At 44.7% G+C, this 24323-nt stretch overlaps 1 protein-coding gene across 15 annotated transcripts in view; it reads left to right on the top strand.

Moving 5' to 3' along the window:
• tenm2a (teneurin transmembrane protein 2a) overlaps positions 1 to 24323 on the top strand; it is a 219546-nt gene that overhangs the window by 120698 nt on the left and 74525 nt on the right. The gene's annotated exons all lie outside the window — the stretch shown is intronic.

Genomic DNA, 24323 nt, shown 5'->3' with positions numbered 1-24323 from the left:
CAGGAGATGATTAAACAGAAAAACATCATCACAGCTTCCATTTTCTCTCTGTTGCGGTTTTCTTTATTTATTTATTAATTTTTATTTCTCTCTCTGCGCTCAGTCACAGTGCAGGCATATTTACAGCTCAGGAGGGATTTACTCACTAGATTCAGCTCACTTTGAACTGCAGACTCCGACTTTGAAAAGACTTGTAAATGTCACTGTTGCGCTGCACAAATAAGACATTATGTGGCTTCGTAGCTCAATGCATAATCTATAGTTGCATAACAGTTTTTTTCCATTCTTGTCATTACCAGCGTTAACGCCGCTCTCATCCTAATTCAGCAGAAAGTAGCTCCAACTACGAAACAGAAGACGCGTGCTGAGGAGACGGTGCGCTGTGACCTTGCCTTAGGGATGATGACAAAGTGAAAAGGAGTCTGTGCATGTGTGTTAGCGCGTGTTTGTGTGTGCGTGTGTCTGTGTTACTAATGACCAGCGCTTAAGGGGGAGATGAGGGGGAGATGGGCCGTGCAGGAGGGCAAAGGGGGCACCGAAATGATTCCATCGATCATTCTCGATCACCTAAACAATGTCACCCGGCACATTCATCTCGCCGCATGTGTGTCTCTCTCTGTCTACTTCACTCTCGCCGTCTCTCATATTGACACACATTGTGGCTCTCACCTTTTGTCTGTCTAACCTTTTTCTCTGTGTGTATACACATGTGTGCTTTTCAGACTGATGCTTCAGTGATGGCACTGGCCAAATGCCAGCTATTCCACACAGTCCCATTAGCATCGCGAAGGCTGGCCGTAGATTGCTATTGATTGCCTATGGCCTCTATTCACTGGCTATTCAGCGAGAAGCACGCACACACACAGACACACACGTGTGCGCGCTGAGAGGCTCGTGCACAAGAAAAAGTCTGGAGAATGTGAAAGCAGATGCAGACTTGAGTGTTTGAGGAGTTTGGATTTGTTGGGTTTTTTTCGTTTGGGCTTGTGATTTATTCATTTAACTCTGAAAGCGAAATGGATGAAACAAGTTAAATATTTTATTAATGTCATTTCAAAAATATTCACGTGTTATTCTAAGTATCGGCTGTTATTTTAGAGAAATAGAAGAGAAAAATATCTTGGTGGTTTGACTTGCTGACTGTTAAACAGGCCTGTGTGCGATGCGTGTGGCTGTTGGCTTTGACAGGGACTTGAGGACACCGAGCCTGTCGATGGCTGAGCTTTGGATTTTAAAACAAATCAATGCCAAGCGGCTGGACCCCGCAGCCACTTCTTAATGAGAACCCCTCCTCAGAGATGTTCGCACTCCCCGCGTCCCCACTTCTTTCTGTTCTCTTTTTCGCCCGCTGCTCTGCCTCCATCGCTCCACGCCGCTCCCACTTTCCGTTGCTCTCAATTATCGCACCTTTTTTGCGTCTCACCCGCTAGAGAAGATCATCATATGCGCACACACGTACTCCCAAAGCTCAGTGTTTGCACACCTCTGTTTTCTTTTCCTTATATTTACACTCGTATATCTTCTTAGATAAGCTCAGTGTCAGCAGACCCTTCACTAACTGCGGCTCAGTCTTATAGTCATAAAGGACTGTGCCTCTACATCCAATCACAGTGAATGTTTTCTATAAGTTTCAGGAGATTGTAGAAAACCTGTCACTTGATAATGCACATACTACTGCTATTACTTACTACTTCCAGAAAAGGAAAAAAAATCTACAGTACCTGCAGGTGTGTAAATCCTCCAAAAGCCGAATCTATTGTTTACCGTGTGTGTGTGTGTGTGTGTGTGTGTGTGTGTGTGTGTGTGTGTGTGTGTGTGTGAGAACACGTTGAGGGGATTAGGGATGTAATGCAGGATTATCCAGCAGGTAGACTTCCCACTTCTTCTGCTGAGGAGGAGATGGAGAGTCAGCGAGGATAGGGAGGAAGAGACGGATGGACAGAGAGGAGTGAGCAAAAAGAGCAAAGGAGTCAAGGGAGGAAGGGAAGTGTAGCGAAGCGCAGTTTGCAAACTTTATACAGAGAAGTAGTTTGGAGGAGTTTCACATGCATGAAATTAAAAATAAAGATTTACATAACAGATATTGGGAAGGGTGTTTAGAAATCGTGTTTCAGGGTGATTTGCTTAATAAGAATGACAAAAATATACACACATTCACAGCAATGTGCACTCCAGACCTTTAGCAATTTGTTCTGCAAGCACGCAGCAGCTCCGTGATGATCCACTTATCTCTGTTCTTACTCTAAGAAGCGGCAGATGATCTAAGAGCCCAGTTCGTTTTACATTGTGCAAACAAGTCAGCCATGCTTCTCAGGGCTAAGTCTTTTAATGATTTATAGACAAGACGTAAATTTGTTTCTTTTAATACTGTGACACACCGGAAGCCCGCGCAGCGCCTGAAGAGCTGCTGCAGCAGCGTGCGAGAGGAGAAACGAGGAGGCGGGGGAACAGGGGAGCGCTTTCCAGGTGAGTTTTCGGAAACCAGCAACGGGAGCGAAGCATTGCTCCATCATGTGTATTTGTATATTAGTGTCAGCAAATTTCCCTTTGCTCTTTTTGTCAGAGCTCTTAACATTGTTAACTGCGCATCACTGTTGGAACATAACCACACAGATATAATGAGACTTGAGTCATTGCCATTGCTCTGTTCAGAGTGTTTTGTTTTGTTTTTTCAATTTTATTTAGAGCAGCATAGTGCTTCAAGGTCCCCGCTACCTTTGCTCATCAACAATTGCCAAGTATTAAATAAAACGTGAGCTGCGTGAGCAATGTGAGCAATTCCTCCGCCTCCCACCCCCAGAGTATAAAGTCCACATGGGGCGATAGAGGCAATTTCACACACACATATGCGTGCGCACAAACATACTTAGAGCATCCGTGGCTCTGGATCTGTAGCTTTTTGTAATTGTTTTGGACTAATCCGAGTTTTAATATGTCTCACACAGCGGGGAGGCCTTCACGCCTAATAGACACCACGGATTTGTTAAATCACGTCTGTCTGCGAATGTGTGTTTTGGAGCAAGAGAGAGAGCGAGAAAGTGAGGGTGTGTTTGATTATATACGAGCTCCACTTTGATGACAGTTTGTTTTGGAACGTGCCCGTGTGTATTTTAATGAATTTAAAATAACTATAGGAGTATATGAAAGCGAAATGACACACGGAGGCACAGAGAGCATCTGTGTGTATAGACACAATACTCACACAAAGATGGGGGATACACACACATACACACATCCAGCAAGTGAACCCTTGGCAGTATTTCTCCAGTCTGTTTGAAGTAGCGTCTCACGGGAGGCAATAGGACTGTGGCAGTGTTTCACCCACTCAAACACACACTGGCTCCCAGGGAAAGAGGGATTGCAGAGAGAAAAGGCAGACAGAGGAGACAGTAGGAGGAGTGTTTCTGCTCAAACACACTCCAGCTCGTCTCATCCCTTTCTCCAGGTCTGTCGGAGCTCTGAGAACAGGTTGAGGTTGTTTACAGCCACACTTCCCTTTCCCCTCGGTGCCCATACGCTCATATCTCGCTCTCTCATCCTCACGCCGACTGGGTGAGATTGAAACAGCGCACTGGGGGATGCAGCAAGGATATTACCCAGGCTGCATCAGCATCAGACGGGGAGACTTGCCGTTTCATTTCGTGGCAGCCTCAATTAGAATAGCCGGACGGAAGGAGATGACTTCGTCCGCCGGAGCTGAACTCAGACACCAAAAAGCTTCCTGATAAAAGCCTCCCCTCAAGAATATTTTAAAACTCGTTTAGGGCTCTCTGACTGAGAAGCACTGCTCTCTGTGTCTGCTTTAAGCTGCGTGACCTGATCAAGGCCACACAAATTTAAAGCACCACTTGCCAATTTTCAGAGCCCATAACCTCATCTTTGAGAACAAACAAGCAATACAAGCAAATATGGCACGGAAGAAATAAAGTAGGGGAGTCAAAACATGCTGCGTGAGTGATGGCTGAGTGAAACATATCAAAGGTTTTTCTCTTTTCCTTTTTTCCCCTTTCTTTCCAAGAATGACTTAAAAAGCAGCTCATTTGAATGTTTTTGTTTTCCAGCATCAGCCAGCAGGCAGCCCACGAATACTGCTTGTTTTCTTAAGACAATGGGTACATATGCATAAAAAAACAAACCCAAAAATTACAATCGCACAAAGCAATCCCGTTTAAAGACAGCGCTGCAGTGCTGCCAATCTGCAGAGCTATTATTTTGTGCCTTGTTCTGCTGTTTTTGGCTCGTGCGTCTTTCATACAGTCCACTCTGAACCTTGTCATTTTCCAGTGCATCCCACATATGAGAGCAGGTAGAGCATGAGGATAAGGTGGTGCATCCAGCTGTGGCTCTTATTTTCAGTCGTCCTTTTCTCTTACTCATTTCTCCAGATCTCTTCCTCCCTCCCACCTACCCAGCCCACCCCACGGTGTCCCCTGGCACAGCAACAAAAGCAGCTAATGGAGAAGGAATGTACCTACACACAGTCACAGATGGAGAGATACAGAGAAAGAGAGAGAGAGAGGGCGAGGGACAAAGAGGCACACAGGCAAAAGGAGAGAGAAACAGAAGGATAGAAGCAGGAGGAGGAGGCACAGTGTTGTATGGTGCGCAGCGGAAAAAGAGAAGTAAAAAGCTCTTAGTCATGTTGCCAAAGTAACACCCTTGTTCCATGTGTTTCCACAGCTTCTACGCCAAGTTGTGAAGTAGTAGAGAGTGCGCGCTACTTTTTTCTTTTTTGTTGTTTCTTAGAATGCATGCACACGTGGACGTGCGTATTTGTGGGTTTGTAACACTAACTAACTAACGTAGGACTCGCTTAGTTAAAAAGTGAGGCGTAGAGATAGCGAGAGTATGCGCATCTTTTTGAAAGTTCAGCCATGATTCATTGGATAACATCTCACACTTGCAATTAAGGCTCGACTGGCAAAAAGGAAATAATGTAATACTAATAATAATTTGAAGGGCACTGACAATGCATCCGTCCTTGCAGTTTCCAGATATTCCGTTTTATTTATTTATTTTTCTTCTTCTTCTTTTTTTAAGCTTAATCTTGCCGACAAACAGACAAATATTTATCCCTCTGCCTCGCTTCTTTGCTTGGCGGGGGATAAATTGTGTGTGCGCTTCTATACAAATATCTACATTCTTAGATACATACAAACACAAATGCTGTCAGCGAGAAACAAGGAACGGCTGACTGAGAGTGTCATAAGAAACACACCACGCTTAACCAGCTAATGCCTAAACTTTTCCTACGCCTGTCGCTCACTTAAGCTTTTCTGCAGCCTCCTATAATTTTTTTAATTCTCAAAAATTTTCTCTGGCATTTCCATCATAAAGCCATTCATACGTTACGAGTCCCAGAATAAATATATATAATAATATATTGCACTAAAACTGCACCATACAAGCACACTTTTGTCTCCTTTTCCTGACATTTCCTTTCCTTCCTCTCTTCCATCCTCGATTCTTTTCCCCTCCCTCTCCGGCCCTTCACCTTCTCTCCTCCTCTCCTTCATCCTCTCACTCATCCTCCAGTTCTCGAGGCTATTTTTTTTTCTTATCTCCACTTAGCTTTTAGTGCTCTTCTGTGCCCCACTCCAGGGGAATCCACCTCTTTCCAGACTTGCCCTTATTTTAGCAACACAGGCTGGTCCTCAGAGAGCACTGTCAGACCTCATACACTATGCCGTCTGCCCCTCTGTGCATGCACGTGTGTATGTGTGTGTGTGTGTGTGTGTGTGTGTGTGTGTGTGTGTGTGTGTGTGTGTGTGTGTGTGTGTGTGTGTGTGTGTCTATCTGCGCTTGCATAAACGTGCAGACTTTCTGACGTTTCAAGGCTGACGGGACAAGCTGTGTCATCAAGAAAACACGGCCATGTGATGTTTCTGTATTTCTTTCTTTCTTCCGCCTCTTTCTTTCTTTGGTTCAGTGTGGTGCAGTCAGAGCTACAGGTGAATTATTAATGAGAGAGGGAATTGTCGTTCTGCTTCAGATCGCCCACCGCTTCTTACAAGAAAAGTCTCGGAAGGAAGGCAAGCATGAAATACCAAACATTCGTGGCCTTCTGTGAAATTCAAGAGCCATAAAGGAATTGGAGATTTTCTTTTTTTCTTTCTTTTTCTTTTTTGGGGAGTTTCTTCTCTCAATGAATGCGCACACGTTGGTGTCAACATCAGATTCTAACCAGAAAGAAAGAGAAAACGGAACTAATCAGTTATTGTCCTTTCGTTCGTCATTTACTTTATTTGGGATCTTTAGATCACCAAGTAGAGTTGCATTCCTCTAGTTTTTGCAGTGGTGTAATGAACACAGGTAGAAGAGATGAAACGTTTTAGAAGCATCACCGCGGGCCAAACGCTTTATTATGTCAGATTTACAAATTCCCCACACCCGAGTTGGAGGGAAAAGTGACCTACATAACTACAGACCACGGAAGAAAAAAAACACCAGTGGCCCAATTCTCCTCTCCTCCACTCCACTCCCTCATTCTCTATCTCTGTTGCTGCTTCTGTAGCTGCTCTTTTTCGCTCTCATTTCGTCACCCCTCGTTTATCTCTATCCTTTCCCCGACAGCGGCTTGGCGAGTTATCACCCCTCATTTCGATGAGAGGAATGGCGTGTATGTCTGGGTTTTTTCTTTGTTTCGTTTGTGTGTGCGTGTGTGCGTGCGTGCGTGTTTCCAAGTGTCTGCGTCCTGTGTGCGTGCCTGTTGTATACTCGGTGTTGCTAAAATGGTATGGTCGGCAGAGGGGGGTGGTTAGGTGATCCAACCAACCTGCTACTAGGTAAACACCATCTGTTCACACAAAATCCCCCCCCCCCCCCCCCCCCCCCCGACACCATGACTAGAATAGAGTGATCCAATTGTACCTATCCTCCAGCACTTCTACCATGCCAGGTTCACACCAAGGTGTGTAGGTGTGTGTGTGTGACAGTGATCATAATAGATAATTACAGAATTGTAGGATTTTTTGGTTTTGGATCTTGCTGCACGAAGCACACAAGAAGCTTATTTTCTCTTCATATATATATCTGTGTGTGTGTGTGTGTGTGTGTGTGTGTGTGTGTGTGTGTGTGTGTGTGCTGTCAGTCTCTGTCAGATGTCTTTTCTCCATCTCAGCCTGCAGTACAATTGAGTCAAATCAATCAATTCAGGTTTCTTGGGCAGACCAGTGGTGTGGCAAGAAATTGACCTTTCATTTCAATATGTGTGTGCGTGTGTGTGTAGGTGTGTGTGCGCACCAGTGTGTGCGTGTGTTTGTACACAAAGCAGAGGGAAGCACTTAAAGCTAAGTCTCTATCTGCCTCATAGCGGATGGAGGCATCCATTGTGGCGGTGCCCCTAGCTAGCCACTGAGGAAAACACACACACACAAATGCACAGACAGACAAATACAGCTTTTCATCCTCAGCTATAGCAGATATGACAAGTACAGGGACTGTGGACACAGCATTAGCTCGGCTCTCTGCTTTTTTTTTTTTTTTAGCTTTTATGTTAAGCAGCATGCCATTGCAGGCTTTCCATTTTCACCCGACTGGGTATTGAGTGTATTGAGTGAGTGAGTTAGTCTGGGTTAAGTGGCTGTGCTTAAGGGCACAACAGCACTGCTGAGATCACTGGCTGCTCCCGTACAGCTTTGGAACGAGCCCTGCGAAACAAGATAAAGGGCTCATGAAAACACACATCGTAGCCAACGAGAGACACACGTGCGCACACACACTGAAGAGAAAGCGTATGGACAGCGTGCGGTTTGATTTTCTGTCATCCCTTTGTTTTTGCTAGATTGTCAATTCATATTTATCTCATTTCCTCTCCTTTTCACCCACACTTTCATTTATAGATTTCAAACCTCTCTCACACACACACAGTCACACACACACACAAACTCGCAGTGCCAGATGTGGGCTGACGCTCCCCATCCATCCAGAAGGTGGGGGTTTAATAGAGATTTATAATGATTATCTGGAGACTGAGGGAGAATATATTGTTGCTGCTTAAAACTCTGCTGGTAGAGGGCATGCATGGAGGGAGCGAGAAAAGAGAAAGAGTTCAGAGGAGGATATGGTGGTGAGGTACTGACAGCGAACTGCAAACGCAAGCCTCCTCAGCGTGCGTTTGCGCTGCAGGCTAGGTCACATAAACAAAGCCAAAAATCTGAGGGGCCAAAGCTGCTGGGGCTATAACCTGAGGGCACTGTATTGAAAAGAAATCCATGTGTGTGCGCGCGCTTCTTTTTTGTGTGTTGTTCAGCGTGTGCTTCACCAAGACTACCCACTCCTTGCTTGGCCCGTGTGGCCTCTGTAATATTATGATAATGCACTGTGATTCCTCCACTCCCGGACCCTGCGAGCTCTCCAGAGATTTTTTCCGTGGAGAATTTCTTGGCCGACTGCAGTCTTCCAACTCCTCCGCCGTTGTCTGTCTGTCCTCATCCCGCTGTTTTGCACTAAAACAGCTCATAATTATTGTCTTAGCATCCTTCATGTATAATTTATCAGCCGTTTAAAAGCGGAGGTGCATGCAATTAAATCTACAGGGAGCTTCTGTCTTTCCAAATCTCCCCGTCTTCTCTCGCTTTCAAAATTCCCACCCCGCTCTTCCTCGCACGAGCTTTCAGTCGTGTCCTTTCCGTCTCTGTTCTTTTCTCCTAATCTGCGCTCTTGTTTATTCCGCTTCTTCCCGTCTCTTAAACTCAGTTTTTAAGTCCGTCCTCCCTAACCTCCTCTCCTCCCTCACCTTAATATCTAAATATGTGATGGAAAATTGGATAAATCACGCAGAGGTGTTCTCGTCCTTTCCCTCTTCATATCTGTTGTCTTTTCATCCTTCACTCTTTTGCTCCCTTATTCCCTCGCTCCCAAAGAAAAAGAAGAGGAGAGAAGAGGCGCAGAGTAATTGGATTCCCCCTAATAGCGAGGGTAATGTTGACAGTACATAAATCCTGCCACTGAAATAGCGCCTCGTTTATCTTCTGATTTTGTCTCATTGTTTTTCGGCGCCTGTTTCCCCCACACACCCCTTCTCCAACTCCTGTGCATTTTCCTCTTCCATCCTTCCTTCTTCGCCCCTCCCTTCCCTACATTTTCCCCCAGGGTCTCATCAGGTAGCCTTGATTGTCTTAGATGGGCCCCGTATGGGACAATGCGTCTCCACATAAATTGGTCGACACGGTTTGGTTGCTGGCAAGCAGATATTGGAGGGAACAAGGCGGGGAGGAACATAAGCTCGAGACGCAGATAAAAGGGAACATGCACGTTGCGTCGGATATGTGGCGCAACATAAGGCTTCACAGGAAACAATAAGGGATGCACTCGACTCGGTTCTATGCAAATAAAATCTGTTCCTTCTCTCACCCAGCATATTTTGCCTCAGTGCCTTCATCTGGTTTCAAGGATGGCGATACTTCAGGAGGACCTTAAATCACATTCAGTGTCAGATCTGTAGGATCCTGTGCCTGTGAAACAACCACTCGTTTGATAACACGTGCAAATCAGCTCTGCTGCAATTTTCATGCAAATTATAAATTGGCACCGTAGAGACTCCACATTGCACTCATGACAAGAGACAAATTTAACAGGAATATTCAGGAATATGTGCAGCAGAGGTTGAGATACCCTGATTTTTAGTTGCCAAAGAGGGTCAGAGCTTAAAAAAGCAGGATTCTTTTCCACAATGAATGCAATCGGCTTGGTATCTTTTTTATTAGCTCTTGTTCAAACTTGTGCACATCCACATTTATGCACATGAAACCCAGGTTCTTTGCTATGAATGACTCCAAGTTGAGATAGCACACTGATGGTTAGAGTCAGACTCCTAGAAGCTCCTACAGAAGCAGTGACGCAGCTATTTTCACAGTCTGAGCAGCTTCTACCATCTCTGAAGTATTTAAGTACATTTACTCAAGTACTTCTGGGAATGTTTCCATTATGATATCAGCGTAAATCTCACTACATGGCAAAGGGACTTCCCTGTTCTGTTTATGATTTACATTTAAAATTACATTAAAATTATTTTTTTAAAAGTATTTTACGTAAATAATTCCCATTTAGCTTCTAAAATCAAACATGAAATAGGTCTGCACTAGCCAGTTCATACTATGATTTTATGGGATCGCAGTTTTTGGTTCAGTTTACAGTGTTTAAAATATCAGTTATGTTTAAGGACATGTCATGTAGGCATGCAGAACTGAAAGAATGAGGCCGGTGGCATTACGCACGTCATTGTGACAGTCTTAGGTTACAGCTAGGTGAGACTTTTGTACAATAAAAGTAGAAATATGGCAAAATTCAAACTGCTTTTCCTTCTTTTTTTGGCACAAAATGATTAAAATGAGTTTTCCTTAAATTCCTGCTAATTACTTAAGTAGTTCTTCGCTGTCACGTCTTAACTAAAAGTATACGTTTTCTTGATGCTAAAATATAGTGATCTCTCCATCTTTGAGGACGCTTTGTGTGTGTTCAGAACATAAAGAGCAAAATGACTGAAATTCACACACTGTATCTGTTAACTCTGCTGTGCTTCTTACAAAAGAATATTGCCTGATTAAATAAAAGAGGAAGCTGGCTCTCAAAGCTGTGAACCCTAAATTTGTGCAAACAAAAGACTTTAACTTGGGTATTTTTGTGATCACATTACAGGCAAAGATAATCAAAATAAAGAGAAGAAGATTTTCCCTTCTTTAAAATAAACACAGAAAACAGTAGTTCAGTTTCTTGATAGTTATTTATGGAAAAAAGAATTTTTCCACTTCTGCAGCATTGGAAACACAATTACAGATTTAAGGTTATTTAGTATCAAAAGTGAAAATGTCACTGTGTCGCCTCTACTGCGGCATTAAGGCTGGATTGGAGCCAATTTTGGGTGTGTTGCTGTTAGCATACACGACACCTGTTACAGTTTTATCCACCACTTTCTAACTGCGGTCATCTAAGGTAGCACTAAATCCAGAATGGTCTCACACAGCAGACCGAAACAATGCTGCTGCTGGCGCATCCTCGATCGCTTTGGCTTTACCGTTCACTATTTTCACGACTTGGCTGCTGCACAAGACATTTAAACCCTCTGTTCCTTCATTTGAGTCAATGGTGCAAGGCTTTTACGAGCATGCCCTGAACCGAACAACACACACGTCTAAAACCAAGACAAGCAAACCGAACCGTCCCTAATCTGCGGATTGTTTCAGAAGAAAAAAAATCCCTCTTGATAGTTTAAAGAATGATGAACTTATAAACTGAATGTAAAAAAAAAACAAAAAAAAAAAACTCTCTGTCAGGAATTAAGGGTAAAAAATAATGTCTCTGTTTCAGATTCCTCCTCTTCTCTCAGTCGCTATGGGTTCTTTATAGTAGCATCAGACGCCCATCATACACACACCACAAGCATCCTTTCTTTCATCCTTTTTATTGACACAGGAGCGCGAGTCAGGCCAACTAATCAATCACCTTTGTGGCATTTGAATTGTTTGCTCTGTCTATAGGCTTCCTCTGTGCTCACTCCTCTGATCTCTTCTGCTGCGAGCAGAGAAACACTGACAAGGTGAGCCATGAGAGAGGGCGCTTGCTACAGAAAAGCACTGGGTGGGGGGATTCTGAATGGTCAAATAGTGCATAATGCACATATTCAAAACGTTGCAGGAGTATGAAGGACAAGTCACGCTCTTTCAATCTGCTTTCCCTGCTTGAGAATCCACTCGCTCCTTTCTTATATGACAGCCTTGGACAAACAGAGATGAGAGGATGATATAAGAGCTGTATTATGTATATTATAATGCATGCAGAATCTTTTTCACAACTGGCTGTGCAGGCAGACATCAAAGCACCTCAATTTCAAGTGCCTATGTAGGCCAGAAATCGTGTATTATTTGTTGCTTCCCTGGGTGGTCTGAAGCTGCTCTTAACACACCACGCACTCGTTTAATTGGATTGTCAATCTGGGGGAGCACACTTCCTCCTCTGTTTAACACTCTCACATAATAACCCGCCGCAGCCCTCAGGCGCCGTTACCTTAACCACACATCATAATCATATAATAATCTGATTTTATCCGTGGCAAAGCCAAATCATGCTAAAGATGTGATGGCAAGTGGCTGGATACGCTCACAGGAAAAGAGGAAGACATTTTGTCCCCGTGCCACCCCTGACATCAACCCCCTCGACACTCACACACACACACACAGAGCTTTGACATCTTTCTACAACCAATCAATAGGTCACATTTCTTATTACACTCTGCCACCCATCTAAACCAGTTCCCGTTTGTGCACACAAGCAACACAAACACAGACGCCTACACTAGCTATTAAACTACAGTTTCCTTTTTTACTCCCTTTTAGTAGGGGAGCCACCACACTCCCCCCCACTTTAATTCCTGCAATCTGGTCTCCTCTTCACCCCTGCTTCATCTCCACATTTCAGGCACATCCACAGCCAGTTTTTTTTTTTTTTTTTTTTTTTTGTCACTCGGCCTATTTTTCGTGCCATTTTTATTCAACCTTCTCAAATCCTCTTGTCCACTTCGCCCTCCCCTCTCCTCTTTCTTCGCACCTCCTCCTCCTCTTTTCTTGGCTCTCATTTTCCAGTTTGCTGCTCTCCTCCTCATCAGTCAGTCAGCCCGTGGTCTGACAAAGACGCGCGCTCTGACGAAGGCTGCCAGGCTGTCAGCGCATATCTATTCATCAACATAAACATGCACACAATTAACGTACAGCAAAGGGCAGGGAAAACAGAGGGGCGAAGGGAAAAAACAAAGCATTGACTCACTGACTGCATCTGTATCACCGAGTTCTGTTTGAAGTTCGGTGTCTTTATTTCTTGTGAACGTGTCTTACAGGCCTGTTGTCAAACAGAAGGGAAAAAAGTGCTGATTCACACTCTTTAGTCTCTTGACAATATAATTGGAGACTGTACGAGAAGATAAACAAACTTTAAAACCATTGTTTGTGCGCCAGCCTTCAGTGAATGGTATAAAATGCATTAGCTATCAGGCTGTAATTTTTCAAAGCCACCATATGTAACAATTATTGCCATTCACCTGTATAAGCAAATGGAACTTGTCTGTAACTCTTTACTGTAACATTTATTGCTTTTTTGCTATATTTGACTGGTGCATTATACAGGCTAGTATTCAGTTCGTATTTGTTAAGCTAGCATTTAGCTCCTGAATAGTATTGGAACAAGATTTAGCTACTCATCGAGGCGGCTTTGATAGAATTTTGCCTTCACACACAGTGATATCAAAGGAGATATAATTTCTCTTTACTGAAATGAGTTTGATTCAGTCCCCTCTCTTGTAGCGAAGAGTAAACAGACACAGCAGGCCTTTGGTTTGGCATACTGATGTCCTGTGGGAGTTGGTCTATGAGCAAAGATGAAAATATGCACAATTTGATTCCAAGGAAAGACATCCTCAACCCTGATACTTTTTCCTCCAGCAGCCTGCGTCTTCCAGCACTCTGTTTTCATCCCCCATTCCCTTGTTAGCCCGTGCTCACCGTCTCCAGGGCTTTCGGAGGAACGAGTGGGTGATCAGTACGGGAACCTATCGGCGCTCGCGGCAGGATGCGCGTGGCTGTGTGTGTTGAAATATGCGAATGCTTGAATTGAGATAATGTGACGGAAAGCCAAAGGAATTGATGTGCGGCAGTTGCATCTGGTAGATTCACCAGCAGGGACAAGGGTGGAAAGCCAAATTCAGCCTTCCAAGTGCTGCACAAACTGCCATAAGATTCCATTCTTGGAGTGCATAATTTGGAGATTTATAGAAATGGGATGAAGAAAAAGAAGAACAGAAAGTGCTGGCCTTACAGGAGTCAATCTGTTCTTCCGCTCTATTGTTGGTTTAAAAAAAAAAAACCTCGCAAAAAGAGGGGCTCAGCTTTAGAGCCGGCCCTCCTCTCTCCTGCTACCGCTTTCTGTTGTGGGTGTAATCGTTAATCCACTACCACAAGTGCCATCAAGCCCCTTCTGGTGCTTTCACTATACGTGCATGCACTCTTCACACTTCTGGCACCGTTTCCCTTTTCTCTGGTCTGCAAGCAGCTATCCAACAGTTAACCCCTTTGCCACTCCATTTGCTTTTCCTTTTTTTACTCGCAGTCATATGCTTGAGTTTCTAAGTCAGACTGGCAGGAAAGTGAACTCGTCAACGTCAAAAAGGCAACATGACAAGTTACCCTGGTTTCCTCTGTGGCGCACTCAACAAACACTTTGAAAAAAAAACACAAAACACCACATTTTCAGCCAAAAGAAACTTTTAGAAAAGCATTTGTTAAATGGATCATCAGTAAATGAGGCGCTGCCTGTTAAATGAAGAATCGAATAATGTGCAGTTAACGATAAACAGAACCTCATCATCAGCCTGGTCTAATGATAGTCTAATTGAATTTTTTCATGGCAAAGAATTAGAACGATCATTTTGACAGTGTGAGCCACGGGCTACGATGCAGCTCTGAGTTGTCGATAAAAATAGTGAGCCATTTGGATCTGTCATTTCCTGTCTGTTACTCTTTGGCTTTATAATTTACTCATTGTTGTTTCAGAATCCACTGTAACCCGTGGTGTTGCTTCAGATCTACAGTAGCGTTTTTTTATTTTCTGCTCCACTAAAGAACTGATTAAATTGTTATACTCGCTAACAATTTTTTTTACCCCAGACACAGATTAAATTTTCACTGCAGAGGATGTATATAAAGCTTTTTAATGAATTGCATTTCCCCCGTCCTCTTTGAGCTTGCTGTATGCTGGCGAGCCTGCTAGCAAGGCTGCCCCCAGATGCGACCTAACCAAGGCTGCCTCTGTTTTGAGGGCAAACAGTGCCAGATGGGGGTTTGTACAGCAGCTCGATAGATGGATGCCAGGGGCCCTCGAGGCAAAGTGGAGCCCTGTGACATTGAGGGGCGCAAGTGGGCGCAGAGCTGACGAGATGAGAAGTGATATGCCCTCACCAGTCCTGTCACGCCACCTCATTAGAGACTGAAACGGAGAGGGAGAGAGTTTTTAGGGAAAGACGGCAGCGGTGGTGTTTTTGTTAGCGATGGATCTATTTTGGGTTAAATTACAATCATAGGAATGCTCTACTGTCATCAAGGAACCTTGCCAAGTACAGTAAGTGTACTGTACTTGTCACACGAGCGTAGCTGTGAAATGTTGCTGCAGAGGCAAGAAGCGCATGTGGTGCACATGTTGGAAGTGAGAGGTAGAGGGTAGGGTGGCGACATGACAGGGGAGGGGAGGGGGGATAACATGAAGGCATGAAATATTAACCCCTAGCTAAACACCCGAGACTAGCCGTCTGTGAAATCCCGCTGCGGACAATACTAATACGTGCATTCACAGGGGAGATGATAGGGCCTTGTTGCACTGCCAGATGGGAAGTGTGCATTAAGGAGCTCTCTCATGTATTCATGCACCCATAATAGGATCTATAAGACGAAAATCCCAACAGTCATTTCAGTAACGCAGACGGAACAATACTGCAGAATTCAGAAATGCGTGCACGTGCTCAGACATGCATGCATGCATGCATGCTGTCTCTCTCACACACACACAGACACACACACAGACACAACATCCTTTGCCTCCGAAGCTAAATAGTTGATTGATGGTCTAAGCTGTGAAGAAATGCTCTCCTTTATGTCTCTAAAGGTTTGTAATTGCTGCAGTGAAAGGATGCTCACTCGCCTGGAATATTGATCCTAATGGGATTACTATCCTGCACCAGAGAGAGGGTGATGGAGGGAAGGAGATGGAGAATTTGAGAGAGATGAGGAGGGGTCCAGGCTAGATAGGTGAGCGGGGAGACACAGGGAGAGGTGGAGTATGACCTTGGGTTTTTTTTCCTTCATTGATCTTTTTTTTTCTTCACCACAATCCTTCGGTAACGACTTCCGTACAGGAACTATTACGCCTCGCCTTGGAAACCAGAGATGGGGATAAAAATGTGGGGGTTCTCAAGGGAGAGATCATGGAGGGGCAACGCAGCCCTCCTCTCTCCCGGTCCTTTGGGACAGTAGTTGTTGTTGTTGTGCATGTTTTCTGCAGCAGAGACGATGCACCTTACGTCTCCAATAACTGCAAACAAAAGTGGGTTCAAGAAGAATGCGGAAGAGATACGTTGGAAAATTGTTTTCAAAGAAGGCAGTTCGACTTATATAACTGCTGAGCCGGAGGTGTAACAGAAACTGAAATAGAGAAGAACCATATGCTCTCGGTGACCATATTGTAATTCTGGGAAAAGCACAGCTCACTGCCTCGACTGATTATTTCCATCACTGTTCTGCTTTCACCCCGCCCTCCTCATCTCTCCGAATTAATCAGCATGGAGGGCCATCAGCCTGTCTGTCATTCTGTCCATCTATCCGCCTGCCTGTGTGACTGCAGTAACCCCAGATGGGAGGCATGGCCATCAGTGTGGGGCCAGACTGTCCTCTGCAGCTAATTGAAACATTACGATGAGAAAGAGTCACGGAATCTGCATATGTGTGTGCCTAGGCCCTTCTGCGTGTGTGTGTGTCAGTCAGTTTCAGACTGACCATAATGTTGGTCATCTGCCTGTGTTGTGACTAACTCCGGGCTCATTCCATGCTGCTGAGCTTGAGCACATAGTGGCACTCACACAAAAGTCACCTTTGTGAATAATTATCAGAAAACCATTATGTCCGCTCAGTGCCTCTTGATGTTCCTCTGTGGGAGTGTGCCTTTTCATAGAGGAATGTGTGTATGTGTGAGTCATTGTTTGGCCGGCTTTGAAAGTTTGTTTTTCCCCAGTGGGGGGTTTCAGGGAGAAATGACTTTCCTTAGAGTTCGAATGGCAGAAAGAGGTAAGGATTATCCAGACGAAGATGTGCCGGGTGGTGGATGGAGGGCTGAGAAACGGCGACGGGCTTGGCAACAAACTGTAGCCGAGACAATAATAATCAACTGCAAACCGACTAAAAGAACAGAGAATATTGCCTAACCCACCTGGTGAAAACTACACACACACGGGCTCTCTCTACCTGCCTGTGGGGTGATTGTGAAAATGAGTTTTCAATACCTTCAAAGGCTTGTAATGCAGCCAGCAATTTCATTTTGACAGATGCACTTCTAAAGGTTCAGTATTTTTTTATTTTTTTTTTTATTTTCTGCAACACAAAGGAAACTCACAGTGTGTGTGTGTGTGTGTGTGTGTGTGTGTGTGTGTGTGTGTGTGTGTGTGTGTCCGTGTGCGTGTGCGTGTGTGCATGCGGACGCAGTAGTGACCAGACTCCCACAGTGCCGTCTCAGCCTTTAAGAACTGCAGGAGACTTGTAGAGGACAAAAAACAACATGAAAGGAGATAAGGGGGGGGAAGGAGGGAATAGAGGAAGGGCAGTGTCAGGTTCACGTTCCGACTGTGTATTTGCATTAGTTTGTGAAACGACACTTTTTTTGACAAGGAGGTCTTTGTGGGATGATTATCGGAGCGTCTGCATGAAGCCCCGCTGCTTTAAAACTGCTATTCAGTGCGATAAGCAAACAGGTGTGGAATTTGAATTACGGCGTGTTAGGGGTGGTAGGGTGGGGGGAGGTCAAGTTTTAATAGATGGACGGCATTGTTTATACAAATCGCTATCAGTCAGACTCACCCATTAGATGGATAGCTTATCGACTGTGTGTCAGCTCGCGCTGGTGTGTGGAGGAGATTTAAATCACTGCTGACGTGATTTAAATTTCCACACAAAGCTAAGCAGATGTTGATAGCACATGTTTTATGCTCCAGTTGTGCTGAATCCAGTTTGGATTATTCTGATAGTTCAAACTGTTCCGATGAGTTCCAGTAATAAGAAGACAGCTTGCTTGGCTGTGTCTGCGACAACACGTCAGGTCTCATAGGGTTAAGACAGCACCAATTGTACTAGCTACACTTGCGCTGAGTTTTTCTTTTCTTGGCATGAGGCTTGTTCCAAGCATCTTGGACAACTTGCCACTGTTCTTGTGTGGAATTATTGTGTCCCAGACTGACTCCATGATACTGATATGAGGGCTCACTTGGAGGGGGGGAGGCATACCATCTGTTGTAGAACTCTTTCTTCTTGTTACAGATGATAGTTCATTATGGCTCTAGCTGTATGGTTGGGGTCACTGTCTAGCTGGAAAATGAATCTCAGATGCTTCCCTAAGGGTTCTGGATGGTATGTCGTATAAATCAAAGCTTTTATGCACAGATCTCTATATTTAAAGGCGTAGACATGCGGCCATGCCATTAGAGGCTTCACCCCTAATGCTCCTGCAAGTGGTTGATCCTCAGCCAGTACATGCGACTGATGGTCTGGCACTGATCGCTTATGACACAGGCAGCCACGGGGGGTCCTCGGGGCCTATGAGGGCCACACAGTCTCATTTTGGCTTGACATCACTGGCTCTGACCTCAGAGGCGGTGCAAAGCTGAAGGCGCAAAGTGCCTCATTTGATTGAGCAGAGCGAGAGCTTAGAAAGACAGAGATAATGATTTCCCTCTGTGAGCCATTCATAGTATTTGTGCTGTTGTGGAAATCAACAGACTGTGTAGAACAAACACACAGGGCAAGCATCTGTACTCGAGAGAAAGACACCTCTATCTTCTGGGGAAAAAAAAGTGATTCATCTCAGTGCAAAATAGCAATCATATCTCATTCTTCTCTTAACCGCTGGCTACACGATGACAGAGAAAATGCAAAGTATAGATATTCACAATGCTGAGGTTTATCTGTGCCAAACACACACAAATCAGCATTTTATATACGCAAGTAATCAGTTAATGGTCCGTATATGTTTTTGGTCATTACCTTTCCAAAAGGTGGCAAAAAACAAAAATATTAGGTGGTTATTTTGCGATCGTCGCCGTGGATCTTGATGCACAGCTAAATTCTTGATCCAGACCATCAAATAGTTTACTCGTAATTAAGACTAACCAGGCGGGAGTTTGAAGTTTTCCCCTCCCCAACAGATTTGAGTTGAGAAGGGAAATCCAAAGATATAGATTACTTGTGATTAATGATTTCTGGAAGACAGAATAGGTTATTCCAGATTTATTGTGTATGAAGATGAGCCTCATTTCTTACGCGCTGATTGCGGCCGGAGGGCTCCGCAGGTTGTGTTACGCCTGTGTTTATGCATGTGCGAGCGTGCACATTTCCCAGGACACAGCACCCTGAGACTGATGTGCCTCGCGTGTAATAAAGAAGCAGCATAATGAGATGCCTAACTTTCCCTCTTTGAATGATATTTTACATTAAAAATGTAAATTAAAAAGTCCCCCCTTCACCACACCCCGACCCCCCTCTCCTCATCACCATGTCCAAAACAATTTTCTGCATGGCTCCCTTGCGGTACTGGAGCAGAGTGTGTGTTTGTGCGTGGTCGTGCGTGTGTGCACGTGTGCATGCGTGCGCGTGTGTGTCCGTTCTTGTCTGGACCCTAAATGATTGTGATTGCATTTCCATCGGATTTTCTCCCCGGCGAGAAGGAAAGCAGGGCCGGAGACGGAGAAATGGGATCAGAGGGGGAAACTCATCTCCCCTTCCCAGACACAGTCCCTTTCTCACACACACACAGATACACACTCTCACACACTCACACAAATACATTGAATGGTGTCTTCTATTACTTGGGGTATTAGCATTACTAATGAGGTGTGAGAGAGGGACAGAGATGAAGCAAGTGAAAAAAGGAAAAAGAGGTGGATCAGGGAAACAGAGCGAGCGAGAGGGAGAGGAGTAACTATCAATCTCATCGCAAAGGAATCAATGAAGAAGATATAGAGTTGGAGAGGAAGGCAGGGAGCAGAAATTTACTGGGAAAGAGTGAGAGTTGGTAAAGGAGGGAGAAGCAAGACGGGCAGAATGAAAGTAAAGGCGTAGCAAGAACTGAGAAGTGACATTTCCCATCCAAAACCATCTGTTCTGTGGTGTAGACTGCATGCGTGTGTCTGTGTGTCTGCTCTCTATGTACATACGTGTATTATCACAGACATATGTGAGAAGCTGGTTATCATATCTGGTAATCCAGGAGGATTTCACGACTCATCAAGTGGGATGAGAGGATATCCCGATTTACTAACAATGGCTTTAAGAGATGCTTTCAAACTTCATACTCATATATTCTGCAAGTGTGTGTGTGTGTGTGTGTGTGTGTGTGTGTGTGTGTGTGTGTGTGTGTGTGTGTTCAGACAAGTTGTACCCATTGGACACCTGTTCTGATAACTCAACACTGACAAGCTTATTGTTCAAGTGCTACCAACACTATAATTCCCTATACTGTCTGTAATGCACAAGTAATGAAACATCCTACAGTGTGTACGTGTGTGAGGTCGTGTGATGTGTGTGTTTCACCCCAGATAGCATCTTTGCACTAGATAAACCTATTGTTCTCCCCTCTAACCACCATTATCCCAGTGCAGAGGAAAACTGCTTCACTTGTTCAGTGCAAAATCCAGAGTATCGCTCCTCACCCATCTCCTAGCGCTGTCTCATCTCATCTCTCCATCCATTCGCTTTTTTAATTTCATCTGTTTTTGCGTCTCCATCTGGGGCTCCTCGGTTTTTGGGTTTTTTTTTTTTTTTTTTTGGGGGGGGGGGGGTGTTCTTCCTGCACATCATTTGTGCAATCACTCTCTTCTTTTTACCCCCTCCCCCCCTCCTCTTCTTGCACTCCTTCTTTTGTCTGTCATAGCTGGGTACAGCGCAGTCATTTGCTGCTATAGTCTATAGCTAGAAGCCCTCTCGCAGAGATAGATGCCTGCCTATGAAAGACATTTGTTTCCTTTACTGTCACTGTGCAATAATCAGCCACTCTAACGTAATCAACATATTGCCCTTGCAGTAAATACAGCTGAGCAAGTGGATCCGCGCACACTTGTGTGGGCATGTGAGCTTCTGTGTGTGTGTGTGTGTGTGTGTGTGTGTGTGTGTGTGTGTGTGTGTGTGTGTGTGTGTGTGTAAATGGGAAGGGAGTGCAGGTTTTTTTTTCTTTTTGCTGTATTTGTGTGCGTGTGTACCTGCAATCGTGTAGATGGGGATGGGTGTCTGTTCGGCCTCTCTTCTTTTCTTTGGCAGCGCATGCAAATGCAGATTCTCATGCATGCGTATGCCATGTGACAGAGAGAGATGATTCTTGGTGAAAAACCAGTTTGTTAACGAATTAGAGTTAATTAGCCAACTTTCAGTTCCCAATGCTGTAATTGGGCCCATTTCTCTCTGTTTCCTCCAGCTGGCGTCTCTCATCCACTGCGGAGAAAGGAGGGGAGAGAGAGAGAGGAGTGAGGGGAGGAGAGAGCGGAGGGATGAGTTGGAGGAGTTGTTGGGGAGTAGGAGGGGGGGCATTACATGTCTGTAGGGGTCTGTGGAGTGCGAGCGAACTTACCCCCTGGGGGTAAGAACCACTTGCACCGGGATTCGAGACAGTAAGAAGTATTAACTGAGAGATAATGACGAAAGGAAAGCTGATGGGAATGAAAATGCAAAAGAACGTGTGAGATGAGGGCGGAGAGGAAGTGCGAGGGAGGGGGGTGATGGTTTGAGGGGAGGGGGCGCGAGTGGGGTGACAGAAATATTGAAGGATGAGAGGGGAGACGGTGAAATCATAAGCCATTGCAAATTGAGGGAGAAAGATGCACAGTGGTACAGCAGTTTAGGGGCGAGCACGGAGCAACTGCGTTCAAGTCCAGCTCATCTAGAACTTTCTCACAGGCTCCTTCTCACGTCTCCTTTCTTTTTTCTGTCTGCGCCAGCTTAATAAACCCAGAAATGCCATGAAGATAATATTTTAAAAAAACGACACTGCAGGGTCTGGTTGAGAAATAATGCTACATATAAAAATCATGAGGCAAGGGAGTCGTGAAGAGAAGGAGTGATGAAAGAGAGGAACAGACCCTCTCTTGGTACCACAGTGTGATGATCAGTAGAGTCTAATGAAGGTGGAGATGTCCCCCAGGAGTCCTGCGCTCTCTTGACGACCACTGGGAATGGCAATTAATGCATGGTGTACTGAAGGAAGATTCACACACACACTGGCTGGTGCACACATTCAGATGTACAGTTACATAAAACAAACCACAGCCCAACTTGCCATGGTCTAAACTCAAACTGTGCAAATGCTGCATTCAACCATATTACATTTGCCATCAGTTTACATAATGAAAATGGCGGAAAAACCGGAGAACAGTTTTATTTCCCATTATTCCATACTGGCTCCAGAAAGAATAATTCACAGCTCAAGTGATTGGCTCCATTGTGCACGTACGTAACCACCCAGAACACTCAACGACACAGGCCTTGTTTTTCCTTTGGGTTTCCTGCACAAAGGAGTCCTGTTCCCTCTGCTGCATTGCCCTATATTTCATAGATAAATCTGTGTGTGTGTGTGTGTGTGTGTGTGTGTGTGTGTGTGTGTGTGTGTGTGTGTGTGTGTACACCAGCGCAGCTAACTCCCCTCACACTGGCCCCTCTGCTCATTATCTTATTGGTATTTTCTTCCAGTTGGTGCACTGGCTTGAGTGGAGAAATGAGGGAGATTTAGAGTTGGGGAAACGAGCCTCGGGTGGATGGGTCCCTCCCTGCACTGCGGATTGTTGCATGTGTCTTCTGTGGAACAACTACTTTTAGAGCAGGTCACCGAGGGACCTCACAGTTATGTAAAGATGAAAGGATAAACTGCTGAGGCAGTGAGAGTGGAGAGGAATGGACAGTGTTAGAGCATGCATGCGCATGAATGGGTGTCTGCGTGCGTGTGTGCGCATTAGGCGTCTTTGCATGAATGAGTTGGTGAATGTGTGTGTGTGTGTGTGTGTGTGTGTGTGCTTAGCAAATGTTACAAGCCAAATACGGCTGGTCTGCCCTCTTATGAGATAAAAGCGTCTGCCTCTATACCACTGAGACTGCAGTGTAATGGCACTACAAGACTGAAGCTGACACATGTGGTTGGAGGAAAGGGCTGGGGCGGCGGAGAGGGGGAGGCGTTATAGAAACGATGGGTGGGTGACGTCAGTATCAGCCCTGACATTTACACTGCAGGGGGTGGAAAATAAGACCTCCTCTGTTCCGCCTCAACCTCTCATAGTTCAAGAGAGATACTAGGAAAGTTTCGCTTTTTTCCCTGTTTGGCCTCTTCTTTATCCATTGAAATTACCTTGACCTTTGCATATGTCAATTGAAATTGCTCTTCCTTTCTCTTCGTCTTTGTTTTGCTCTCTGCTGCTCCTACTTGTTGCCCGCTGAATTTTTCTTTTCTTTTTTTTATTTGGTCAAAGGCTACATAAAAATGATGACCGTCCCTGCCCCATCTTTGTGCTGCAGAAAATGGGCACAACAGCATTTAAGTTACAGGCCAAGGTTTTGTATTCTGTACTTGTTTTATTCTTTCCCCAGCCTTTTTTCACACTTTCAGCAGTATAATTCCTCAACTGTAAAAGGAGATTCACTGTAGTTATTTATTTTCACCAAGGACAGGCAGTTGGGATGGAATAAGCCATCTGTGAAACGTTTTTTCTTTCTTTTCATTTTTTTAATGTACGCACACGCACACACAGTTTAGCACACAGCAGAGGTGCTATCAGTTGTAGTTAAGGAGGAGGGGTCTTAGTTACCTCTAGGTTAATGATCCTCATTAATATGCGCTAATATACCCCAGGTCATGCAGTAATTAAAAATCTCATTCAACGCTCTCAGCTTAAACTGACTGACTTGGCTTCGTCCTATCAAGATTAGCATTTATTATTTGTCTCTGAGGTCTCTAGTTCACAATGAGAGGTGAGCCTAATAGTCTAACGTGGAGCGTGCGGCTGTTGTGCGTCTCCTAGAGTGCCTACTAAAGGCTTTTTGCCTGTGCTTGGCTGGGCATGACTGTTTGTGAGCTGAAAGGGCTTGCAGGTTGTGCCTTTGGGAGTTGCATCACATTTGCAAGAGAGTGTTTGTGCAAAAGGGGACCACAAACAAGCGCTCCGAAATACACACTCGGGCGTACACCTAGATGCACAACTGCATGTCAAGTCCATTAGCATAGGGACTTCCATATTCCTCTGAGTCAGCTGATGTCAGCTGATGCAAGCTGTGCTAATTGTAAGGGTGTATGACTATTGCATGATCATGTAGGAAAGAAAGGTAGATACATACACACTATGTATATAAGGAGACAGAATAATACCATTTACTAGCAGAAGGCCCAGATATAGTGAGAGAGCCGCGGCAGAGTGTGGGACAGCAAGTTTGTGCTGCACTTTTTATTCCGTTTGAGCTCGCAATCTGCATGTAATTAACATCTGATTTTCTAAGGCAGCAGCTAATAATGCAATCAGTGATAACGCTCGCCTCCTAAGCACATCCTGCAAGTGA

This window comes from Aulonocara stuartgranti, assembly GCF_965226115.1.
Source record: "Aulonocara stuartgranti genome assembly, chromosome: 2".
NCBI lineage: Eukaryota > Metazoa > Chordata > Actinopteri > Cichliformes > Cichlidae > Aulonocara > Aulonocara stuartgranti.
Note: the sequence above shows the minus strand (reverse complement) of the source record. Positions and strands in the feature narration are given on the sequence as shown.